We start from the raw sequence: 6,000 nt of genomic DNA, 5'->3' as shown, positions 1-6,000 counted from the left end.
GGTGACCGAGCTTGGGACTGAGTTCCTGAGGCTTTGGCTCCTGTAGGGGTGCACTTATAAGCGGGAGGGGGGTGTGGGGCCACCTAGTCAAGGCTGAGCCTCCCCTTGGGGAGAAACCTGTTCTGATAAGTCCTGTTCCCTGACCTTGGATGGTTACTGTTTAATTTGGGCTGATGAAGGGGCTGGCTGAGGGGTATGGAATTCTCAAATGTCCCAAAACAGAGAGATTCCAAGGTTGGCAGGTTTTCTGGGGTCCCCACCACTCCACTTGGTGTGTGATCTCATTTTCTCTCCCTAACTCATCCTGTTTAGTTATCATTTATTGGGCACCTACCATGTGCCTGGCACAAAGCCCCATATTCCTCGCCACCACTCAATTCTTCTAACCTGAAGTAGACCCCCGTTTTTGTGTTCATTGAGCATCGCGTGATGGCGTGGTCTGGATTGCAGGTGCATCGTTGCGAAGCTACGTGTGTATCTACTACCTTAAGTTCTCCACTGAGGTCCACTTCCACCCCTCACCTTGCCGTTGTGCGCTTGTTTCTGATTTACCCACCCCACCCTTCCCTCTGGCAACCACGAATTGGTTGTGCAGTCCACAGGTTTTCTTTTGCTTTATTTACTTCACCCACTTGTTTCTCTCTGTATCACCTGAGAGGCAGCGCACGGTGCCTCCTTTCACCCTCCCCTCTCGGTCTGTCCTGTTGTTGCAAATGGCAGGATTTCATCTTCATTTTTTAAAAATTTATTTTCTTTTATTCTTTTTTGGGTAGAAGAACTGGGGTGTAGGCCAGAGTTGTGTGTTGGGGGGCGGGGGTGAGAGGACTCCCCAGAGACAGAGTGGGGAGCAGAACAGGCAGATCTACTGAAGCACACTGCTGAGGGGAGCAGCGGGGAGGCAGGAGAGGTCTGTGAGTGAGTCAGCTGTGAGTGAGTGAGTCAGCTCCCCGGCCGGGGATCGAACTCAGGCCATAGGTGATAACGCTGAGACTTAACCTCTTGGCCACTAGGGAGGTCCTTATCTTTTTATATATATTTTAAAGCTGAGTAGTAGTCCACTGTGTGTATACACCCCATCTTTATTCATCTGTGGATAGGTTGTTTCTACCTCTTGGCTATTGTAAATCATGCTGCAGTCAACATGGGGGTGCATGTATCTTTTTGAATTCGTGTGTGTTTTTCAGGTAAATAACCTGAAATGGGATAACTGTTCATATGGAGTTTCTGTTCTAGAAATCTCCATATTGCTTTGCATAATGAGCACACCAACATGCATCCCTACCCACACTGTGTGTGTGAGGGTTCCTTTCTCTCCACATCCTCTCCCACACTTGCTCTTTCTTGGAAGTAGACACTCCTATCCACTTGCCCAGAGGGTCGGTGACCATCCAGGCCACTCAGCCAGGCCACGGTAGAACCAGGATTTGAAGTCAGTGCTTCTAACTCCCGTCTGGGGCTCCAGCTGCTTCCTCCTCTGTCTTGCTCACTCTTGGTTGCCCCCTGTTTTTCCTCCCTCATTTAACTCATACTGTTTGACCTTGGAGTGTCCCCTGCTCTCCTGCATCTTCTCCCTGCTGTGGCCAGAGGCTGAGGCCCAGGAGGACCTGGGACAGGGGCTGGTTGGTCAGATTCTTCTCTGGTGCCAGCTACCTGTCTCTCCATCTCTGAAATGGGCAGATTAGACCAGATGGACACTCAGCCTCCTTTCTGTTCCAAGGTTCCATAGCTTGAATGTGAAGGTCAAGTGCATACCTGCACTTGTGGGACTTGGCATAGATCCAGAATGCCATATGCCCAGAAGTTCTGCCCATATCCCAGGTCATTTGGGGTCAGCCAGTTGGTTTAATCCTTGTGCCCCAAGGCCTGACTTCAGTGGGGCGCCCGTTAGTGTCTCTGTTTCTTTCCCTTTCTACTCACTGGACTTCTGATTGGAAGCTGTTTTCTGAGCTGGGCCCACAGGTCACCTTAGGAATTATTTCCCAGTAAAGATGTTCAGAACTCTATGCACCCTGCTGTTCAGGTGGTAATCAGGGGGCATAGGCCGATTCCAATTTATGCACCGTATGCAAATTAAATATTTTTTAAAACAAGCCTGCATTATTTTGATAACGTAAAGTTTTGCTTATTAAAAAAAAAAACAGAGGGCCTCCCTGGTGGCGCAGCGGTTGAGCGCTGGGTTGCGAAGCTGCCCGCTGCGTCTGCGGTGCCGGTTCGATCCCCGGCTGCTCCCCGGCCACCGGAGGAGGGTCCCACATGGCGTGCAGACCCCTCCTGCCGCCCGCTGCTCCCCTCAGCAGTGTACTTCGGTCCTTCTGCCTGCTCTGCTCCCCTCTCTGGCTCTGGTGAATTCTCTCACCCTCCCGCGCTTCTGACTGTACCCAGTGCTTGTATAAATAAATAAAATAAATAATAAATAAATGAATAAATCTTTAAAAAAAAACAAACAGAGACAGGCTCTGGTGAATTCTCTTACCCTTCCATGCTTCTGACTGTACCCAGCGCTTGTATAAATAAATCTTAAAAAAAAAACCAACAAAAACAGAGACAGAGAGTATGAGTTCTGACCTGCTGTGTTGAACTTGGGCCCCAAACTGGGGGTGCCTGGGTGGATCTTGGGCTGCCAGAACTTTCGGTTGCATTCTAGAGGCTGGTTCTGCCAGAAGGGTCATGGCTATTGCCCAATCCAGCCCAGACGCCAGGCTCTTGGTCACCAACTCTGCAAAGAGTCACCCTGGCTTGGGGACTGACATTGTCATCAGAGATATGGTCACCTGAGCCAGGTGACAGGTTTCAGAGTTCTGCAAGGTTTGGGAGGCAGGTGAAAAGACTCCTGGTTTCTGTCTCAGTGATTTGCTGGATACCCTGGACCTCGGCCAACCTCTTGAGGCCTCAGTTTCTTTTCTTCTTCTTCTTATTTTTTTTTAAAAAGATTTGTTTATTTATACATATAAGAACTGGGGTGTAGACCAGAGATGCAGGGGGTGAGAGGATTCACCAGAGACAGAGTGGGGAGCAGAACAGGTGGAGCTACTGAAATACACTGCTGAGGGGAGCAGCGGGTGAGCCAGGAGAGCTCTGCTGTGCTATGTGGGTAGCTCTCTGGCCAGCTGGGGGATAGAACTTGTGCTGCAGAGGCTGCTGATAGCTTCATAGTGTGGTGCTTAACCCCTTGCGCCACCAGGAAGGCCCACGAGACCTCAGTTTCTTCTTGTACAACCTGGAAAAATGACCAACTGGCTTTTAGGTTAGGAACATGTAGATGTATGCTCAGAGAGACACAGCAATTTCTTAGCACCCATGTAACTCATTGGCGCATGTCTATAGGTATACAAGCATACTGGGACAGACAGACAGACAGACAGACAGGCAATGGCTCCATGGCCAAAGACACGCACACACCAATGTCAGACATATAAAGTGTTCAGTTATAGCCAGACACAAACAGATCCATGTGCCACACATTCGGACATGTACCCAGACACAGAAATTGCCACAAGTGCCCAGGGGCATGGTGGCCAGCGACATGCTTGGAGTTCCAGAGATAATCTATCCTTTTTTGGAGGGAGGCTGCTGGCTGCTGTGGAAGGCGCAGACTGCATCATTTAGGGGAACTTTCCTGTCTTGTGATGTTTCCCAGGTGGCTCCCTATCTGTAAGGATAAGGTAGCACCAAAATATTGTACCTGGAGAAACCTGAGGTCACCTTAATCTGCTTCAGGCGCTGAAGACGGGATGTCAAGTGCTTGGCTTAGGCTTGGACCATCTTCCCGAAGGAGGGAGATCCCAGAGCTCTCATCTCCCAGCTTTCACCTCTCACCTCTCACCTCTCACCTCTCACCTCTCACCTTGGACGAGTGGCTCACCCCCTCTGTGCTTCCATGCTCTCATCTGTAAAATGGTACCGAAATATGGTGCCTGCCTCATAGGGTGATTGCAGGGGGCGGACACTGATGTTTGCTATTGTCACTATTGTGTTGCCATTTGGTTCATAGGAGAAAGCCGAGTCCAGGCTGTCACGGGCCCTTTTGTCTCTGTGGGTCCCTTTCTCCTTCAAAAATTGTTAAAACTTATGTTTCATGATGGCATGGGTATAAAGACTAATATAACCTAGTTTGGGTTATATTCACTTTTTCCTGCTGGTTTGAAAAGGAACCAAAGCATTTGTATGCCCCTAAAAGTGTCCCGGGCTCCAGATGGAGTCCACTGTACTGGTGGGCGATTTGGCTCCCCCTCATGTCTGGTTACAGAGGACTGAGAGGAAATTTGGGGAATGTTCTGCAGGTCATTCTGAAAATCTTCTCTGAAGACCTGCAGGTGTCTTCAGCTGTGCTGGGGGGCAGCCAGGGAGAAAGCTGGGTATAGCTACACAGAGGTGGGGGCCACTTCTGGGCTTGTGCCTGGCTAGTGCCTGTATCCCCAGACACCCTTAGTCTGGTGCAGGGAGCAGCTGGTCAGTTCCCTGCACTCCACCCTGCCTAAGTCACAGTGGGGACTCTTGGATGGCTGATTTTCTGGCCAGGTACCCAAGACTGAAGCCCCAGGAGGGAGGGCTTGCTTGTGAATATCTTGGAGGGGGAGTGGTTTTGGGAGGGGATGAGACTTGGACTTGGATTAAGTTGAGGATTTATTTTTATTTTTTTAAAATATTTATTTATCTATGCATACAAGAACTGAGGTACAGGCCAGAGGTGTGGGGGGCGGGAGGATCCACCAGAGACAGAGTAGGGAACAGAACAGGCAGACTGACTGAAATGTACTGCTGAGGGGAGCAGTGGGCGAGTCAGGAGAGGTCTGCTGTGCCATGTGGGTAGCTCCCTGGCCGGGGATCGAAATCTTTCTTCAGTGGCTGCGGATAGCTTCATAGGTTGCATCTTAAAACCCCTTGCACCACCAGGGAGGCCCAAGTTGAGGATTTAAAGATGTGACTATTTTGTTTGTCCAAACTATGAGGCATGGACGTACCATGTATATGGAAGCCATTCATTCATTCATTCTTTCCTCCCACATTTGCTGAGCACCTACTGTGTGCAGCCCCTGTGCCAGGACCTGGGCTACAGAGGTGGTAAAACCCTGCTCAGCAGCACGAGTTCGCTGTGGGAAGGATGATCAATGTTCCTCGGAAGGCTCTGGGTCAGGGGCTTGGGGCTCAGGATGAGACGAGCTTAGTTCCCGGTGGGGGCCTAATGGGATGAAGCTTAGGAAAAGATTCCTTCTTTCCAGATTCCATACCCAGAATGAGCTGAGACATGAGGGTGTGGGGATGAGAGAATCCCATCCCATCCTGAGGAACCCATGTTTTCCAGGGCCTGCAGCAAGGCCTCCCAGGACCTAGGAGCTCAGTCCTCAGCCACTTGGGGACACAAAATAACCATGGAAAATAACCATGGGAGGCGCAGGAAATCAGTGCCAAGGTTGGCGTGGGGGTGGGGTGGGAGCCTGAAAACGGGACAGGTGTCCCTGACGGCTGGAACGCCTTGGTGCTGGGACAGGACTCTCAAGTGGCAGCTGTTACACTGGTGAGGCCCACAAAGGGGGGCTGGCAGGGTTTCTTTTCAAGACTAGTTGGAAGTCCTGGGGAATCAGAGAGAGGTTTGGTGTTTGGGGAAGGGGGCTGGGACTTGGGGGGGAGCACTCTGAATCACCTCGGGCCTTCATTCCTCAACCCACACTCTCTGCCTGGGTTGGGAGTGGGGACCCAGTGCAGGCCTGCCCGAGGGTCCTTTACCAGCTGGGCTCCGCTGCTGGGGGCTCTAGAGGCCATGTTTCTCATCCCTGGGCCTCGAGGCCCGTGCCCATTACCTGCCAGCTGGGCTGGGGCTGTGGGGCCTGCATTTTAGATCCTTTATCCCTCGGTTCTGACCCACAGCCACAGACCACCAGGGACTCTGAGGTTCTTCTCTTGGGAACGGGTACTGAGGGCAATGCTTCAACTGAAATGCTCCTGGGGTGGCATCCCCCAGGAAATCCCCTTCAAGGAGGCAGCCTTCCCCTGGCGGGGTCT

The sequence above is a fragment of the Talpa europaea genome, assembly GCF_964194135.1.
Source record: "Talpa europaea genome assembly, chromosome: 9".
In the NCBI taxonomy this organism is placed as follows: Eukaryota; Metazoa; Chordata; class Mammalia; order Eulipotyphla; family Talpidae; genus Talpa; species Talpa europaea.
The sequence above is the reverse complement of the archived record's forward strand: the minus strand, read 5'-3'. Positions refer to the sequence as shown.